Genomic DNA, 19,925 nt, shown 5'->3' on the forward strand with positions numbered 1-19,925 from the left:
GGGGGGGGATGCAGTGAGGTGGGGCTATAACGCCGGTCTCAGGGGAAATAGGGAAATGGGTGGAAGACGGAGGTGGGGGGGGGGGGGGGCTACAGGCGTGAAGCGCAGGACATTCTGGCACAGAAATGTCTGACATAGTAATTGAACACGTGTGATTGTATGTTAAATATCCAGTTCCATCAAGTCAATCCTCTCAGCAGTGGCATCATCTGTGAAATATGAAACGACAGCTTCCATGCAGCCAGTAATCACCATAGCCGGGACTGAGAAGACAGCGGTGGGCAGCAAACAGCCCGAGTTCAGGTAAACTGGAGGCACTTTGGCACGGATCATTTTATGGAGGTAGAATTTGTCACCTCACCTCGTATATTTAATCACTTCCTACTGGTGTGATAAACTTCAGAAGTTCAGTCCTGTGATGTAAAGATGAGCCACTATTTCATCGAGTTATTTGGCGTTGGAAACAGGTCGCCACGTGCAAACAGCTGTTTCTTGCTCCAGCACCCGTAACTGTCACGGCCAGACAGATCTCTCTTTTCTCCTTTTTTTTCATCTTTACCCTCTGTCTCCCTCAAACTGCCTTTTCTTTTCCTGTCTGGGGCCGATCCGGCGGACGAGACATTCACAAAATGTCTCGCACCAATGTGTTAGGAATGACCACCATAGCATCACTGCGGTTCAAATACCTTTGTCGAGAGTAAAAAAAATATAATACACTGGTCAGTGTTATGTCAAAAGCAGCAGTGTCAGAGAAGCCGAGGAAGAAAAAAAAAAGATCAACTCGGAGGTTGTTACAAGCAGCAGCCTGATATGGATACAGTGCTGTGGCTGAGCAAGGCTTTCATGTGCTGCTTGGCAAATACATTATCTGTCATTTCCTCTGCGTCGAAATAACAAGAATAAAAAGTCTGTTTACTGAGCAGCCGGGCTGAGAGGCAGCGTGCGGGGAGCGAAGGCAGCAAATAGAATGTTTTCCTCCGCGATGGACGGCGTTCAGTCCCCAGCGCTCCTCACTGGCGGCCGTGCAACCTATCAATTCTCTTTGATTCCCCCTCATATAGTCTGCACTTCAAAGACAGAGAACATAGAATAGGCTTGTCTCTTCTCTTATAACTTGCAAGATATGCTCTTTCTTTCTTTCCTCCTTTCTTCCCCCCTTTCTTTCTCTCTGTGCATTGGGGGGTCCTCCCCCCCCCCCCTCTCCCAGGTAATGTGTTTATTTTTTCCTCGACCCATCTTCTAGTTGTCTGCGTGGTGGCGTTTCTCCCCTCTTATCGCCTGGTCCTCGCGGGGCACTTTAGCCCTTCAAACCCTGTTCACCATATACTCGTTTCAGAATCTGTGAAATGAGTGCTAGAGAAGCGTGGCCACAATGTCTGCCTCTGTTGCTGCTGGACTCAAATGGGCTCGGCGCTTCTTTTTTTTTTTTATGTCCAGGGAGATGCATAAATGGAAGTTTTTAACACCTCAAAGGAGGCTGGGCCTTTGTGGAGCCACACTAGAGAAGCCTGTCAGTCTCCCGAGGAGGCAGACACACTGAGTGCTGCAGGACAAAGAGCTTAGAGGAGGACAATCAGCAGGGGCATCACTCTGCTTTGGGGCGCCGGGCGGACACACACATGTACACCCACGGTTAGAGCTGCACTTTCACACAGTGCACAAACAGATAGATGCACGCACAAACAAACATCGCAAGGCATAAACTAGCACATTTCACCGATCTCAAAATACCTGTAAACCAAATAATATCGAGAAGGAGCAGATGTGTTAAATATGTTTCAATTTACTGTAATTCTTCTCATACCTGTGGTGCAAACTAGTTACAGCCCGTAGAAGGAAGCAAAGAATAAGACGAATTGAATATAAACACTGTGTTTCCACCAGTTACAACATACAATGAAAAACTGTAAATAGATTCATATGTGATTACAAACACGCTCAATAAAGATGATAAAAGTAACCAGCACAACAAACTGCGTTGTTTCCTACTTATTGATTTCATCTCCACTGTTTGAAAATAATTCCCTCATTTCCATCCCAATTTCCCTTATTGAAATTATTTTTTTATTCCCGAGTGCAGCCCAACAGCTGGCATTTACAATCAGTCTTTATGCTGTTTAGATTTCTACAATAAGCATTTAGATGCAAATATCCCTGCCTGGTACAAAGGACTTGCAACTTCTGTCAGAAGCAACATAATCAACCTGCAATTGTCTCCAGGCTCCGAGTGGTTTCCAGTGACAAGGCTTTAGCTGTAAGCATCTGTATTCAAATGATTCCCCATTTCAGGCACGGTTTAGTGTGGATATTTTCCAACAGTACGCCACTGAAAATCAATCACATGGTGAATTAAACCAGAAAGGAAACAACTGATCCATAAATGATCAGGTTACAACAAGGCATTGGTGTCCGCAAATTATTCTGCGTTTTCCTTGTTTGTGGGAAGAAGCGGAGACGCGCTGTTTGATAGTGGCCTTTCCCACAAATGACTTGTATTACTGTCGCACATTTTTCGATTTGCAAAGGCAAGCTTAAGTTGACACGTAATTATTTTAGCGGCGAGCACGCCCGGCACAATGCGGGCAGACAACTTTAACTGTGGACATGGGAAACATTTGTTGCATGTCACGGAGTAGAGGAAGTCCTAAATGGGCTGCAGTGTTCGGAGAAAAAAATGAACGTTCATATTCCATGTTGGAAAATAAGTCTTCATCTTCTATTCATATAACACAACAACGCTGCACTGACTACAGCAGCATCTCAATGGGTTTCTCTGCGTCTCATTAGAAAAACTAAACCAAATGAACAAAAACACAACAGAAGACGTGTATTTACATGAAAAAAAAATAATAGCTGAAATCCTGATTTAAAAAACGTTATGGAAAAAGTCTGTAATGCAGCGTATGCATGTGACACTGGTGTAAATCTGATGGTGATGGGGCCACATGCCTGAGCAGCCATTTGAACAATTAACATTATAACCTCTGTTTTCCTTTTTATTTACATTTGCACAGGTCATTTGTCTTTTTCTTTTTGAAACCCTCAATTAATAGCAGCGTATGCAAATGCAAATGAGTGCGTTTAGGGGGGAGGGAAAATGATCAGTTTGAGAATATTTCTGCCTTCTTAATCTGCTAAAGAGGGAAATGATTTAAAAGGAGAACACAAATCTCCAGTGACATGGCAGGAACTGTGGGGCTCTCTCCCCTCTCTCTTTCTCTCGCTCTCTCCATTCTTCCTTCTCATCTCACTCATGTCTGCCTCCCTCCCCTCCCCCCCATCCCCATCCCCATCTCCTTCCTCCTAATTCACCCCTTCCTCCCCTCTCTCTCATGCTCTTGTTACCCTTTAGGGTTGGAAGGACCAGGCAGGAGTAAGGGGACAAGGAGCTGGGAGCATGGAGGGCTCCAGTTGGCTTGTCCCCCTCACAGGAAACAAATGTAGTGTTTGAGCCACTGATCACTGGTATAATTGAGTTAACACTCCTTTCTGGATTAAACAAGAGCCTTTGAAAAGAAAGGTCAAATTACCTCTGCAGTCAGGCAATAAATAAGTCAAACAAGGTAAGAGGTTCCTGCCAGTGTATGTAAGTGGCAAATTTAATTAATGGAAAAAACAGGAGGCTCTTTATCGGACGCTCTTCCATTCCATACTGCACAGGACAAAAGGAAAGCAAGGAAGGAAAGCAAAGGAATTCAGATTATTTATATCTACATCTTTCACAGAGCTGCATCAAATGTAGGAACATCCCAGTTTATTATAATATCCCCAAAATATCCGCACAAGGTTTCACACATAATCAATTCGCATGGTAAAAAAAAAAAATGTCTGTATAACATTCTTGGCAGTCAGTCTGGACACACTTTTTTTTTTTATTCCTGATTTTTTTCCCCATTATGCAGTGTATCCTATAGGCCCATTGTCCATTGATTGCAGCACAAGGAAAGGAAATAGGCATAAAGTCAGGCTGCAGTCTGGACTGGAAGCACAGACGGTGGCCCGAGCAATGCAGAGAGAGAGAGAGAGAGAGAGAGAGAGAGAGAGGAGAGAGAGAGAGAGGAGAGAGAGAGAGAGAGAAGAGAGGATGAGAGAGAGAGAGAGAGAGAGAGAGAGAGAGAGAGAGAGAGAGAGAGAGAGAGAGAGAGATGTAGCTGTAGCTGTAGCTGCTCTACACCCAACCAGCTACAATGTGGCCTTTGTGACATAATGCACTCCGCACAGCAGTTTGTGGAAAATAATCCAAATTTACTGGTTCACATGTCCAGCAATAACAACTGACATCACAACCTGTACCATATATGCCATGTTTCTGGGCACATTTTACATTTAGTGGAGAACGAGAGGGGGGTAAGAACAACATTGTCAAGCAGTTATTATATTCCCATCATGTCCTGAGAGCCCATTACAGCATGGCAAACTGTAAAACTGAGAGCCCAGCAGGCCGAGGCCACGGAGCGAAGGCCGGGGAGCGCCGAGAGTCGGGCCGACCCGCCGCACACTGTTAACTGCTGGAGAGAGATGTCGTTCAAAACAAACACTTTGCACCTACAGATTAGGTGTATTTAAATTCCTGTAGTCATTAATGTTTAGTTGTTCTTGCTCGAGTGTTTACTTTTGCTCCTGTGTGCTACCATTTGTGTTCGGCCATGCCCAGCCGTGAGTCTCTGCAGGGCCCGGGGAAAAATAATTAGGAAGAGAATGCAACAGAACGAGCAGGAGGAGGAAGATGCTCCTGTAAGATAAAGGTACCATGAGGCTGGGGTTAACTGCATTTAAAGCACAACAGGTGGGTCACATGAAAGATCACCATGTTTTCTTGTTTTTTTTTCTCCACATGCCAAACACATGCTTCTCATTATTCTACACGGAAAAAAACTGACATGGCTCCAAGCTAAAGCGAGAGGGCCCTCCATGGCCACTACTGCTCACCACAAACTAGTTTTCAAGTATATCTTACGTTACATACGAGTATACATTGTGAGGCTGAGTGCGCTTTGAACACTCCACGGGGACAAAATGAAAACGCAAATAGATTAAATTGCATGTCCAAATATGTAATAAGTGCTGCAAGGTAAGCATGATCGATGTAATAAAAGAAAAACACTTTTATGGGATCCTTTTCTCTCAATAGAACTGATGTGGATTTCAACTGAGCAGACTTTCAATACCACTTGCTGACTGGCTCCCAAACCTTTACAAATTTGAGTAAAAATGTACACTGGATAAAATATATAAATAAATGTGCAGAAATACGTGACTTCCAACCCGCCAAAAAATAAAATAATCCAAAGCTGTACCATTTCAATTTTAAATGGAAAAAAAAGAAAGATATATTAAAGAAAAGCCATGGACAAAGTGTGTGTATGTGTGTTAAGTGCATGTCCTTGTGTCCGTGCACGCGTGGACGTACAGTATGTGTCTGTGTATGGTGTGTTCCCTGCTCTCCACAACAGACCTCTGAACGTTTTGGGCCCGAGTGTGGCCTAACAGTGAAATGTTGAAATTGGAAAAAATATTACCCTTCTTTCTCTTGAATAGCCAAGAGATAAGCACCCTTTAGCAATGAAGCCAGCGGAGTTTAAGCTTATTATGAATACCTCTCAGAGCGCAGAAGCATGCACTGTAGAAATCAAAGGGAGTAATAGGCAGGTAAGCCAGTGTCATTTTAAGGAGGAAGTCAGTTGTGAAATTGTAAAATCGCTCGGCCCCCCGCCGACAATCTCCCGCCTTCAGAACACTCCCATAAATGATTTCTAATGGCGGCGGCTATCACATATCTGAAAAAGTTTGAAGTTTGTGCAGTGAAAAGAAAGAAAATCCAATGCTAACCTCTCCATCGATGGGGACAAATAATAATAATAAAACCATTTATCACTTTGATTAAACAGCACATGCTTCAAAGTTCACATGAATGTGCGACTCTTTGCAAGTGCACTAAGCTTCCCAAAGTAGACCTGGCTTTGCAGGACATTCCTCATAGTTTCACCTTCAATTGGCTGTGAACGTCTGCTGCGTTACTCTTACATGCTGGACTGAAACCATAACAAAAACAAAAACAAGCCACAAACTGAGGTCATCTTGATTTTTCTAATGATGTTTGAGGCACAAGAGCTGCTCGTCGGACTTCTGAAATCCTGCATGAATCAACTGACACAAAATCATCAGCTACAAAAGTATTTCTGTGCATTTTTCTGCCAGATTGTTGTAAAAAGTTGTAACAGTCATCTGCATGGATCCACTGTTAAGATGGTATTATAACACAACTGCTCTGAGGCAGCTTGGACTCACATAGTGTACAAAGACCCACACACGCAGGCAGGCTAATACATACTCTGCTTTACTCCTCTGAATATTCATCCATGTTTCCACATCATCCGCAGGTCTCCTAATCACAGTCACTTCCCCTTTAATCACAGAGCTCTAATTAGGTCCTAATAAACCATTTTGCCATCCTCTTGGAGCGCCTCTGTGTCACTCACACATCAAACCATGAAATACTATATTAAGGGCCTGTCAACCTCAAAGGAACGCTCCTCCAGCAGCAGTGATACAGATACTGCAGGCACACCCTCTTACACTAATTGAAATTATCGAAAGCTCCGCTTACATGTGACACTTGGCCATGTCTGAAACCATGGACTGAAGTACAGCAGTCAAAAGCACGACGGTCGTGCCAGCGCTGAGGCTCTACTGGTTTCTCTGATGTTGGGTAATTGTTTAAACCTGAGTGGATATGGCACAGGGCCTCATGCTGCCTGTTCTGCCAAGAGAGGGAAAAAACTGTTCCTCGCTCGCACTTTTCTCCTCCGTTTCTTCTGTTCTAATTCAGTCCAACATGGGGCTTGAAGGAAAGCCTCAATGATTCCATGTTCATCTTGGGGAACCAGTGTTGGGGATGATGATCACTGACCACAAGTTGATAATGATGACTGTTTAATTAGAAGCCTTTCTTTGGCCTGGCCACAACCCAAACTCCTCCACCCTGCAGATGGTGACCAATAAATTTAGCTTTGCTGAGGATAAGGAGGAACATTGTACCTCCCCAGTTTACCCTCAGCCCCACCCCGAGGCGAGGACGTAAAACCTTTCTCCTCGCTGAGAGAAAAACGCAAACCGTAGCCCTCCTGCAGGCGCCGATAGGAGCAGGCATCTGAGTGATGGTTGAGTCCAAGAGGGTCTTCTACAGTTAGCGTTCACATACAACTAATTTGCAATTGGCAATAACTTTTTCATACAAATACAAGGCCATCGGATTCCTGTCTAATTAGTCATTTTTTTCTCGTATCCTTTTGAAAGCGTTTTTTGTTTTGAATCTTTAAGTCGAACGCTGCAGCAAAAAAGCTTTTGTGTGTTGTCGCTACAAATTAGTCTCCTCGCAACCAAAGCATGATTACATTTTTTTCAGGGTTGTGTTTAGGCAACTCGCAGCACTTGGTTAGAGTTATGGAGACGCTGTGGTTACGCTGAGCACATTATGGTTTAGGTTGGGAAACTAAAACAATTTGTTCAGGTTAGAAGAAACATGGTGAGCGTGGTAAATACTTAAAAAAGAAAACGTATGACGTGATGCATAACCAGCAGGCATGACCTTCTCCTCTTGACTTTACTCTGCAGTATAAGAACGTAAAACTGCAGCAAATTAGTTGCATATGAAGATGCACAGGAGGGAAAGCTTGAAGTCATTTGTATATATTTGTTCGCAGTCTGTCGGGTCATTAATTGTGGTCGTATCCCACCCAAAGCAAAGGATTCATCTTTTTCTACAAATACACTGAACATTTGTACTTTAATTCTTGTTCCACACTTTCTTTCCACTCTCTGAAGCAAAGTTTTTGTAGATTTTACAGACTGTTCTGTGAAATGGAAAAAAAGAGTGAGTGTTACTGTTCCTCAAACAGGACAACCCCTCCCATCATCTTCATCTGGTCCTCCTCTCCCACCTCCTGTCTATCATCCTACTTCAGACCAGCCTCTCCTGGAGGTTTCTACACTGTGCTGCCTCTCTGTGTGTGTGTGTGTGTGTGTGTGTGTGTGTGTGTGTGTGTGTGTGTGTGTGTGTGTGTGTGTGTGTGTGTGTGTGTGTGTGTGTGTGTGTGTGTGTGTGGGCGGGCGTGCGGCGTGTGCCAGAGTGGCTATCCCCTCAGATTGTCAAAGAGGCTCATGGGAAATTTACTGCATTGGCCAAACCACAGGCTTTCTCTATCATTTCAGCAGATTTCTCTTTTTCAGTCCCATTCAAGAAAGTGATTATCGCAGTCGGTTCCTTCTTTGGCTTTATTCTTCGAGCTGTGAGTCCGTTTCTCTCGCTGTAGATGCACTTTGCCTAAATGTGCAGCTGAGCCAATCATAAGTTGCTTATAGGTGCAAATACCGACTGGGTGAGATGTTTCCACTGTGCTCAACAGTTGTTTCTAATATGTGTGTATATTATTTCATCAACCCTCCATAAAAAAACGTCCAAATGGCTAAAATGAGATTTTTTCTTGTTGGTTTAAGATGAAAGTAGATTTTTTTCTTTTCCCGAACATTAGTGTCTTTGCTTTGCTTATGGTCACATTATGGTGCAAGTAGACAGAGTAATGGATAAAGTCTGTCCTGCAGTCACTAGTGCGGCTGAGGTGGAGAAACTGAGCCAATTGGAAACAAATGAAATGTGAATGTCAGCTACCACCTAATACAAAGAAGTCTCCTCGACCACCTTGAAAACAGCGAAGATTTTACCGTGTGATTTATTCACCATGCGCACGATGAGAGGAAAAATCTATTTCTTAGACTAAATGGGACTGAGTGATCTACTTACTCATCATCAGAGAGGTCTGAGGCAACACCAACACTAACATCATTATTTGTGTGGAGTCTTCAGCCTCAGAGAGCCGCTGTAAAATCAGCTCTCAGCCCGTCTTTTCACCGACAGGGTGAGAGAGAGCGAGGATAACAAAGCCAGACAGAGAGCGAGAGAAAGACAGAAACCAAGAGAAAGCTTGTGGTTGGGTCTGCTGAGGCCATTTGCTCATAATGCACATTAAGGGCAAAGCCTTGTAACACGTCCAAGTCGGTGTAAAAAGGAATTATTGAGAAAGGAAACAAAAGACCTGGGTAAGGAGAGATGCTATGGTTAACTGGATCAGAACTTTAGCCACAAGACCCTTTCCATCTATTCCCCCGCCCCCTCCCTCTTTGTCACTTTGATTTATTTTTGGCACCGTGCATTAGCATTTTCCACAGGAAAAACTGTTGGGAATCTGATTTCTGGCCCAATATGTCCTTTCTTTTCCATAACTTCCCCGCCTGTTTCAGATGTCACAGTAGCTGCTCCGTGATGCAAATGGTCCATCGGTGTTTGTTTCCATCCAGGACGGCTCACACCCGCTAGCCGCGAGAAGTTGAATTTCAGCAGCAACAACAAACTCATTATGTTTCTGCTGTGAGATTTATCGTCAAACATGTTAAGAACCAACTATGGTTTTAATCCACATTTTGAATGAGAATGAATATGCAAGATGTGGTGTCTCGGATCATTTTAGCATTTATTTAATTATGCGGGGAAAGTTTTCTTGATGAAGTCATATTGAGCCAATTATCTGGACCAGCCTGCATCATGGATCCAAGTGCTACACTGTGGTCAATGTGGTCATTATGGCCGAGCCTACACGGCCGATACCTACCGCAGCGAATCACAACACAGGTTTCACTGCCTCCTTTTAGAGCCTGATCTGAGATCTGCAATAGGTGCATAGTTAGAGAAGCTGTTCTCTATGCGGCTCTGGCACCACGTAACATTAGCCTGGAGCTAGCTAGTAGCTACCTCACGACAACAACACACCTAAAGCTTAACAATCTTATTTTGTTGTGTAAGTTTGTTAAGCGTTTTGCATGTATCTGCATTTGGACATCTAAGCTAGGTTTGCTTTAGACTGTTAACAGTTAGTATGTTAAATTTCACCTTGCAATTTGCCTAAGCAACAAATAAACTGTTCTTATCGTCAACTCTCATTTTGCGTCTCGGTTTTGGGACACCCCCCATGGGCCATATGTACTACGTCTGCCCATAGTACCATCAATACCCAACCCTAGTCACGTATTCAGACCACACATGGCTCAAGAGCTTGTATACATGCACACAAACACACTCTGTATTAGCAAAAACACTAATATGCCAGACTGATCTAAAAACAGTTGTGTGCCAGCTAACCAGCGCCCAGCATCCTAGAGGCTGGACGGCAGAGTACAGGAGCCAGATCGGTCGGCTTAACCAGAACTACAGAGCATATTTTACATCTCATGTCAGATCAAGCTGGCAGAGACCAAGCCGCCTGTCAACCTCCACCAGCTGGATAATGTCTAATTGTTCGGCTTCATACTGACAGAGGAGACCTTCTAACAAAATGAAGTACATCAACTTTCACAAGCTGGAGATCAATTGAGTATTCTACTCACAAAGGGTAAGTGAGTGAGTCACAACCTTGTGACTCATGCTCAACCCTGAACGTTGAAATTATTAATGAGTAATGAGTGTTATTCATAACAAAAAAAAGACTTTCAAATGAGCTTTGTGATGAACATGGTGAGGGTTCTTTTAAGGTTCACATTATATTTGCATAAAAACTTCCAGTGTCACAGCTGCCTATACTGGCTGCAGTTATATTTTCATATAGTCCTCTAACACTCCCTCCAAGGCAGCGGCTTGCCCAGGGGAACGGCCTGATCAACACACACACACACGCACACACACACATACACATGCACACACGCGCACACACACACACAAACACACACACACACAATATATTGCGGATCACGAGGAAAAGGCTTGTTGTGATGCTTTTGTGCGTGAGCAGCACAAAACCCCACATTACACTAATCTCTTTTCCCTTGTTCATTCACAAGACACAATCTTGTGTCTTCAGAGCTTCTCTAAGTCTAGGAGGGGAGAAATCACTGGGGGCTTCTTTTTTTAATAATCCCACTATTATGCAGCAAGGTCACACATACACACAGTATGTAGACCGTTTATATGTGTGTGTGTTTATATATATAAAAATGTATATATATACATATATATGTATTTATACAGCTTATATAAAATGCTGACAGTTTGATAAATAAGGATAATTTCTGTGCTGTGTGACTTCAGTAAGTGAAAGCTCTGTTACAGAGTCAAAGGAAAAAAAACATAATTAATGTATGACTCTCTCAAACAAAATGGTTGCCAGAAGAAAGGGTGAGAAAACTAACTTGTGTGTGTTTGTGTGTTTTTCTTAAACTGGCTTTGGATTCCGTATCCAAACGTCTGCAAAGGGAACATGAAGCGACACCAGTGTTTGTTTAAAATTCAGTTTCAAACACCTGCACTCTTTTCACACAACCTGATGTTCTCAGCCTTGGTCCATATGCTGCGTGTGTGTGTGTGCGCGTGTTTGAGTGAGAGAAAGAGAGTATGTGTGTATGCATGTGTCGCTGTGCTTGTGTGTGAGCGGGAAAATGTGTGCGTGCGTGCATGTGTTTGTGTGTTCATGCGCAGGGGGACTCCAAAATCCACCACATTTTAATTACTGCCCGGCTGCACTGTGTGGCTCTTTGATATGGAAATAAAGGCAACCGTCTTCAAACAGCCACTGTACAAATCTTCATTTGATTCATAAAAAACAATGAGCTCCACTAATTCCTCCACCTGATTACAGTCCCAGACCTGTGTCACAAACACGTGGCCACCAAGGCCAGTCCAATTAAATCTACATATTAATGTGCAATTTAAAAAAAGATATATCAACACAGGCTACTTACCATAGCTGTTGCATTTGGAAATGAAAGTTAATTATGCACAACTATGCTATGGACAAAAAAAAAATGTCCAATTATTTTGACGAAAACATATTTGGTGGGAGAGTGAATGATACAGATCAAAATGAGCCACTTAGGTTACTTGTGCAATTATACAGCTCCTGTGAAGATACACATATTTAGACTTTTTTCATCTGTAATCCTTTAATGTTAGCAATACTGTTCACTTACAGCAGCCAGAGGGACACGGGGATCTAATGGAGGAGGGAGAGAAAAACAGCCCCTGCCCTTGTCCATGTTCAGTAAGTGTCGGAACACGTAGGATCTATTTGTTCCTGAACAAAATCCTGCTTGTGCTCAAGTTCAATCTTTGACATTGGACAAACCTGTGTCGGCTTTATAAAAAACTCTAAATCAGATTCTGGCAAATGAGATTCAAAATCTAAAAGCTTGAGAGGCTTCTTTTTTATAATTTTTTTTCAACCAGTTGGTGTGTCACATCAGTGTTTTCCTCTGGCTCGTATTAATCTGCCTGGCTCCGCATCCACACAGTGTTTTCATTCAGGCCGGGGACCCGCTGGAGGTGATGCTCCACTGTCTGCTCCTGATGACTCAGCTGAGCACCGGTTTTCTGTCTTTCTCCTCTATGAGAGACGGAGAAAGGCCACAGGTTTTCTCCTGCATGAGCACAAATCCATTTTATTCAAATACAAGACCACTGTCGTCAGGAACCCGGTCTACCTCACCGAATGTGGCATCGGTGCACAGAGGACACTCTGTCACCGCATGCCTGCATTATACATAATACTGTGCAAAGCCAAAACCACAGGGTCCCATGACAGAAAGCCAAGCGCCACGACAGGAGGGACATGTCACTGCCTTCTCACCAACTTCTCCTGGAAGCAACAACTACAAAAAAAAAAGCTCTCGTATGGCACATCCCTGTTAGGTTTTCATCATTGTTGAAATATTCTACCGCAAATTAGATAACACTTAGAAAGACAGATGTCACAACATGTGCTGCCACATTTATTATCTCCTGCCGTCCTCCACCCTTCTGTCGCCCCCCTCCTCTACCTTTACCAGGCCTGCTGTTGTTTACCTCCTCTCATCTTGTTTATCATCGAGTCTCGCAGACACTCCGCCGCCACCTCTCACACCACTCGGAGACGGACGGGGACTCGTACCCGCGCACCCCACTGCCGCCCCCACCTACCCCCCCATCTGTACATTTTTGCCCGACAGCGTCCTGTCACTAGCAACAAATAAGCTGTCTCTCCACAAAAAAAGAACACACGTGTTCAGTGTACGGGAAGATGCAACGTGTAAAGTCTCAGTAATGATGTGTGGTCTAAATGACATCTGGTCGGCGGGCGCCACACTGCAGTGGCGTTTTGGGGTTTTTGACGTTTCCAATCAAAATGTTTATCGAATGATTACACGTGTCAAGCCTGAAGGAATGCTTGCAGAATATCTAGGAGAAAGGAGATGTCACTAAATCACACACACACACACACACACACACACACACACACACGCAGCAGTGAGCCGTCTACACCTAACAACTTAAGGTATAAAGGGTCGGAGAGAAACTGGTGCAACTTTGACTTTGTATAAAATATTCCACATACAGTCAGTTTCACACTTTTATTACTGCTGAAAATGACAACAAACCCTTTTCATTTATATCCCTGTTGCAAAATTTAGCCGATAGAAGAAGGTTTTTTCCATCCTCTAACTGTGGAATCAGTTTATCACGAGTTTAAATTGGTTGTAATATCATTTAAGAGTTCCATTTTTCACCTGCAGAGGAATACACTTCGGACAAAGCAGAGGAGCAAGGATGTACAAATTAAACCTAAACTTTCATTTTCATCTCTGAGTCTTTCAGAGAAATAACACCTGGGTTTTATTGTAACACGTTATAAAAACTAATGTATAGATCAGCACTGATGCAGGGATTTATTTTTCATTGAGTTGAGATTAAACTTTACAATAAAATCCCCAGAAAACAGCAGGTGCTCTTAACTTCATGGCATCAGGCGAACACACACATATGTGCACATATGTGGAGTGAAACAGAAAAATATCCAAACACCACATAAGGCACATTTCTGTCTGCCACCCTTCCCCTTCCCCTCCTTCTCTCCCTTCCTCCCTCCTTCTCTCTTCTTTTTTTCCTCTTTCTCTTTTTCTTTGATCCCACTAATTGCTGGCACAAGAGCTCAGTATAAACACATCCTACCTGTGGATGAGGAGGACGGATTAAAAAAAAAAGAAGCAGACCCACAAATATCATTCAGCTCCTGACATTTGGTCCAAAACCCATTTTAGAGACGGGAGTTCATTCACACCACTCTCCCTCTCCTGCTCAGCAATGTGCAATAATGCAAAAAAGAAATGTGTCTGCAGCAGAGTTGCTCTTTAACACGGGAGACATTGAACTCGGGACAGTCTGCAGCAGGATCTGTTTAGACGAGTGAGCCGGGGGGCTTCTCTGGACCCTGCGTGTCAAAATAAAAGTCCTAAAAAACCTCTGAACTCACTGGCACATCTAAAGGTTACGCGCGGAGTCCAGGTGGAGCGAGGCACGCTGCCTTTTCTCCGTCTCGCAAATAAAATACGCTTAAAGTCAGCCCGAGATCCCCCCGCAGATTAAGTCCTTGAAAACACAGAGGCCAAGTCAGTAAACATGATGAATGTGATATCATTGCTCGGTCCGCCATCACGCACCAAACCAACGGTCACTCTTCTTTTTTTTCAATTAGTGTTTTTAATCGTGCCATCACAGACGGCAAAATACTTATGTTCCCAAAACATAAAGCAGCAGGAGTGATGTGAGGGGATCAGCCAAAAATCATATCAACGCACACACACACACTCACACACACACAGACACACACACACACAACGTTTCCTCGGTTATTATGCTCCGAGTTGTGCGCTAAAAATCGCCAGGAAGTGCACAAAGGAGCAAGGTGGTTCATTAAGACTGTTCCTCCTGTGCGCAAAGTAATAAGTGCGAGATGTTAAATGGGAGCAAAGTGCGGGCTCCGTGCGTCAGAGGGGCTGCGACGCCGCTTTTCACTCTCTCCCCTCCTCAGCCCTGTGCGCGCTGAGCGACACGCTGAGCTGCAGCAGCCGTCACACACCAACTCTTATAGAGACACAGACAGAGCCGAGTGTCCCTGTATAGCAATCAGGACAATGTGCTGAATGGGCAGTCTAATTATAAACGTGCCATTTAGGCTCGCATTTGGTCCCACAACCGCCTTACCTTATGAGGAGACCTGCGTCCGCACAGAGAGCGACTCCTCCATAGGATCAGAACTTTACCTCAGCACAAACAACTCCGGGTTTTTATTTTATTTCTAAGAGAACCCTGGAAATGTGTTTTTTTATTAGAGGCGTTTTAAGAGCAGGGTGTGTTTTTATAAGCCGTTATCCACAGGTGTTTTTCATGGTTAAAAACGCAGGTATTCCGTTTTTAATAAACACAATAAATGCGCAATAATATGATGTATTTAAAATGGTTTACAGTGTTGTCCTGCAGGTCTTTTTCTATTCTAATTAAAATAATACCATAACTCCTGCATTTGTTTTTGGAAAACGTCTTAAAATCATGACACACGTCTGCGTAACACGATGACAATATCATCCCTCCATCTGTTGTATTTAACTTGTATTACCTTTATAATAAACTTAATTAATAACTAACTTTGTGCAGCATAAATATTGTATTAAAAATATTGTAAGTGATTTCAAATAATCACTAAATAATTAGAGTTTACATTATGAACTAAAAAATGTCAAAACAATAATGATTTTAATTACAGACCTGCAGATTAATTGTTTTTTAATTGTCTCGTAACAGCGGCGGAACATAAAAGGCGAGAAAAGCAGCTGTATTACGCACGTTGGCACTTTTCACACCGAACTTGTGCTGAGTCCGCCGAGCTCCACACACTTCTGCGTAAATGGAAGAACAAGTGTCCGTTCAAGTGCATCTCCTCTAAATGGACATGGTTAAATTTCATTTATGGCGCATGCATTCTTTACGGGTCAATTCCCCGTGACCTCCCGAGAAAGTTGTTGGGAAGAGTGGATTCCCAGCAAGCAGCCTGAACCGGGGCCGCGCTCTAACTCTGGGTCTGTGACAATTAGAAAATCAGACAGAAAATGTGCGGACGACAGAAGCAGTTTGTGGAGAAGAGCCGGGGGACGTGGGGGGGGAAAGGTAGAAACAAGACCGGAGCGAATCAAGACTTTACGTTCAACTTGTCCAGCTCAGGGACGAGCAGAGCAGCCGGGACGCACGTCCCTGTCAATGAATGGTACCGCGTCGTGGACACAAGTGAAACTGCCCCCGGCACCAGAGGAAAGTTACGGGACGTGTAAACAACACACACCAAAACCACTGTCAACATTTACACGTTTAACACAACAGTGACAACCACGGGTTTTATGTTGTTTGGTTAAAGTGCGATCAACAGTCTGAACTGCGTGTGTCCGCTCGCGCGGCTGCTGGGATAAACAAAGGGGGAAACAAACAACAAACGTGGGTTCAAACCTTGCGGGTGTGAGGATGTGTCGCAGCTGACTTGAGACCAGGTCTGATGTCGGTTATCGCTCAGATTCGCTGATTTCCGCGGTGAATCCAGCAGCTCGTACACGCGCCTCTCTCCGCCTCCTATTACTTCGGCGTGTTTGGGTGAAAGCGGCGCATCAGATAATCGCGGTAATTAAAGTTTTGACGGTCACGCACACACTCGCGCACTCTGTCTCCCTCTCTCACACACACACACACGCGCGCGCCTCGTGGACCCAACGCGTCCACTTTACTTTCTGGAAGTGGTTTTCCTGCTGAACCGCGCGCACCGTGTCTGTGCCGCGCCGCTCCACTGACAGACAGCGCGCTCCGCTCCACTTTTTCTTTTCAGTGGTTGGGGGTGGTCGTGGTGGTGTTGGGGGGGCAATCGGCAACAAAAACACGCAGGAGATGAAAGCCTCGGCCCCACCGCGGTGCTGCGTGTTGACAAAAGTCGAGTGTTGTTTACCTTGAGGATCCGGGCCGTGGCGTGGATGAGCGTGCGTCCTTCCCCTCTAGTGCCTGTGCGCGAAGACCGTCTCTGAGCTACAGGATCTGCTGCACTGAAAACTTACTCACACGCGGCCGTGCGCAAGGAGAGGGATCCCGGGTCTACTCTCTGTGCGAACTTCAGCTGTCCCACTCACTGAAGGAAAAAACAAGTGGCTGTTGTAGTTCGACTACCTGTTCTGTCTGTCTCTCTCTCTCTCTCTTACTCTGTCTCTCTCTCTCTCTCTCTCTCTCTCTCTCTCTCTCTCTCTCTCTCTCTCTTTCTGTCTCCCCCCCCTTTTCTCTCTCCCTCGCTCAGACAAGAGGAGACGGAGCTGATGCTGTCAATCTTGGCAATCAATGCGCGCAGCCATGTCGCAAGTATTCAAAGCATTTCCCGTCGTGCAACATCAGAAAGTGAGTGGCCAGGGCATTGATCTGAGGAAGGCAAAGAGGCAGGACTACCCCCCAACCACCCCCCAGCCCCCACTCCTCCTCCTCACCCCTCCTCCTCTCAGACAAGAGATGCGAGAGAGAGAGAGAGAGAGGGAGAGAGAGGGATGTGTGGTGGAGGAAAAGTGGAGTCAGGGAGGATGGTTACTGGCCGCACTTTATTCACTTTAATAAGCTTTACTTAAATGATCATCACTGCACAGGCTACACACACACACACACACACACACAGGCGTGCGCACACACACACTGCCCAGCTCAGCGGGACTTCTCTCCTTAGTTCACTTTTTTCTTTTAAGTGACACGTTTCCTTTAGAATAAATATGATCAGAGAAATGACGCGCTGACCTCTCCGGAGCTAAAGTGAAAGAGTTTTCAGAGTTTTGCAGGAACAGAGAAAAATGTGTGAATTGAGCTGAGGAGACGAACCCGGCGAGAGGAGGAGGAGAAGGAGGAGGAGGAGGAGAAAGAGTTCAGGGACCAGTTTAGACTTGTGTCATATTTGCATGAAAATCAATCGGCAACTAAAAATACCACCAAAGCGAAGCTGTTTGGTCTTCAATTAATAAGAAGTGAAACCTGATGATATCACAGCACGTTTTGATTCACAAACCACTCGCACATCTCCGGCTCTCCAGTCAAATGTTTGCAGATTTCATGTCACTTTATCCACCTCAGCTTTTCTGGATATTAGAGATTATTATTTGTACACGTGATCCCGTCCAACATATATATTCATCTCGTCATGTCGAGTGTTTTATTATTATCCTATTGTTTTAACACTGCGTTGTTGTTCTTAATATTATCATGAGATAATTAAATTACAACATTTAAAGAACACGTTAAAAATAAAAGACTCACCGTAGAGACGTTATTAATTCGGATAAACACACGATTTAAATTAAGAGACAGATTTAACAAATAAAAACGATTAGTGTGTAATTGTTTTATTGTTGTTAATGACTTCAGATAAAATATTATTTAAAACCGAATTTCCCAGATTCAAAGGCTACATTTATTTTGTATGCATACAATTATTTTGAAGTTACTGAAGCTGTAACTAAAATAATCCATATTATGCATCAGTATGTTAATGTATGTTATTCAGTTAATATTATGTTAGAACAGTAAATGAATCCTATTTTTTTTTTTTTTTAAATAACAAGCTAAAGAAGCCAGGAGCCACAGATCCCTCGTCCAAACAGAAGCTTTCTTTCTTCTTCTTTTTACAATGAAACACTTCTCTTGTTTGACATGATCCAGATGTTTGAAATGATCAGCTGAGCTCAGGGGAGGCCACACACACACACTCACACATACACACACGCACATAAATAGCAATTGTAAGAACAGTACACAGATCAGACAAGAAGTAAAAAAATATATAATAATAAGCCGAAGGAAAAGTTATCCAGGAATCAATCGCAGCATTTGGGTGACAGGCACCTACACCTAATAAATGAACACGTTCCACAGCAGTGATCCTCCACCAGTCACCTATTCTACATGAGTCTACATGTTACAAGTGTCACAGCAGCAGATTCACATGCATCACACAACAGAAATAAGAAAGTTACTCACACAGAGAGCTTCAGACAGCACGAGGAAAATCTGATAGTTAACTGCAGAGTCACATAGAGCTGAAAGAGGGAGGAGAGGCACCGAGAGAGAGGGAGAGGGAGAAAGAGAGTGACAAAGAGAGAGGAGGAGAGAGAGAGAGGAGGAGAGAGAGAGAGAGAGAGAGAGAGAGAGAGAGAGAGACTCATCCACAACATCACACCATCAGACTCCAGGAGCATCGCAATGTTCCAATATAGACGCAGCAACAACTTATTATTTCCTTCTAAGTTTAAAGTCTCCTTGATTCCTCTTGTTCAGAAAGCTGCAACGTCTGCAGTGTGTGTGTGTGTGTGTGTGTGTGTGTGTGTGTGTGTGTGTGTGTGTGTGTGTGTGTGGTGTGTGTGTGTGTGTGTGTGTGTGTGAAATTCATATTAAAGAAATAAAGAAATAAAGAACTTACCTTTAGAATAATAAACTTTCTTTCTTTACTTCTGAACTTGAGCTCCTCCTGACATTGAGAGATCTAAAATGATAAGAATCTAATTCTTGCCTCCTCTTGTTCTAATGTAATTGTAAGTAATTATAAATGCTCCCTCACGAGTCTCACTCTGTATTTATCCAGATCCACGCATGATGCTTCACATGCGATGGCTGCAGCGAGTCTGAAGCTGCGGACTTTCCTCTCGCCACCCGCACTGAAGCCTGGGTTTGACGTGTCTCATGCGCCACCTTTTGGACACCGCGGGAAACACATGCCTGTGTCGCCTCTGTCCCGCAGCATCACATCACACAAATCAGAAGATGGGACTCACAGACTCCTGCTGTTTTTAAGGTGAATTGTAATGCTGCTTTAAATTATTTTAACATTTATTCTGTAATAGTGAACTGTAATAACGGCTCATGGTAAAATTATTCATTATCCATTCAAACAGGGCGAGCTTGCTGTTTTTAGAACACATTTCCTAATGACTAGCTGATCTCCATCAGAAGCTAAATAAATGATTTATGACTCATTATGTTTACTTTGCTTTAACCTGTGACAGACGATCCCTGG

General features: G+C 43.8%; 1 protein-coding gene across 8 annotated transcripts in view; it reads right to left on the reverse strand.

Annotated features, from left to right (window-relative positions):
• Positions 1-17,291, reverse strand: part of sox6 (SRY-box transcription factor 6) — a 132,942-nt gene extending 115,651 nt beyond the window's left edge. For 6 of the 8 annotated variants that reach the window (XM_053435546.1, XM_053435574.1, XM_053435536.1 and 3 more), the window contains exon 1: positions 16,839-17,291. The gene's annotated coding sequence lies outside the window, so the exon portion shown is untranslated. Of the gene's footprint in view, positions 1-16,351; positions 16,677-16,838 lie in introns of those variants that run through there. The other 2 variants (XM_053435565.1, XM_053435502.1) reach the window with 1 other exon arrangement.
• Between the last annotated feature and the right edge of the window lie 2,634 nt (positions 17,292-19,925).

Source organism: Pleuronectes platessa, chromosome 1 (genome assembly GCF_947347685.1).
Source record: "Pleuronectes platessa chromosome 1, fPlePla1.1, whole genome shotgun sequence".
NCBI classification, from domain to species: Eukaryota; Metazoa; Chordata; class Actinopteri; order Pleuronectiformes; family Pleuronectidae; genus Pleuronectes; species Pleuronectes platessa.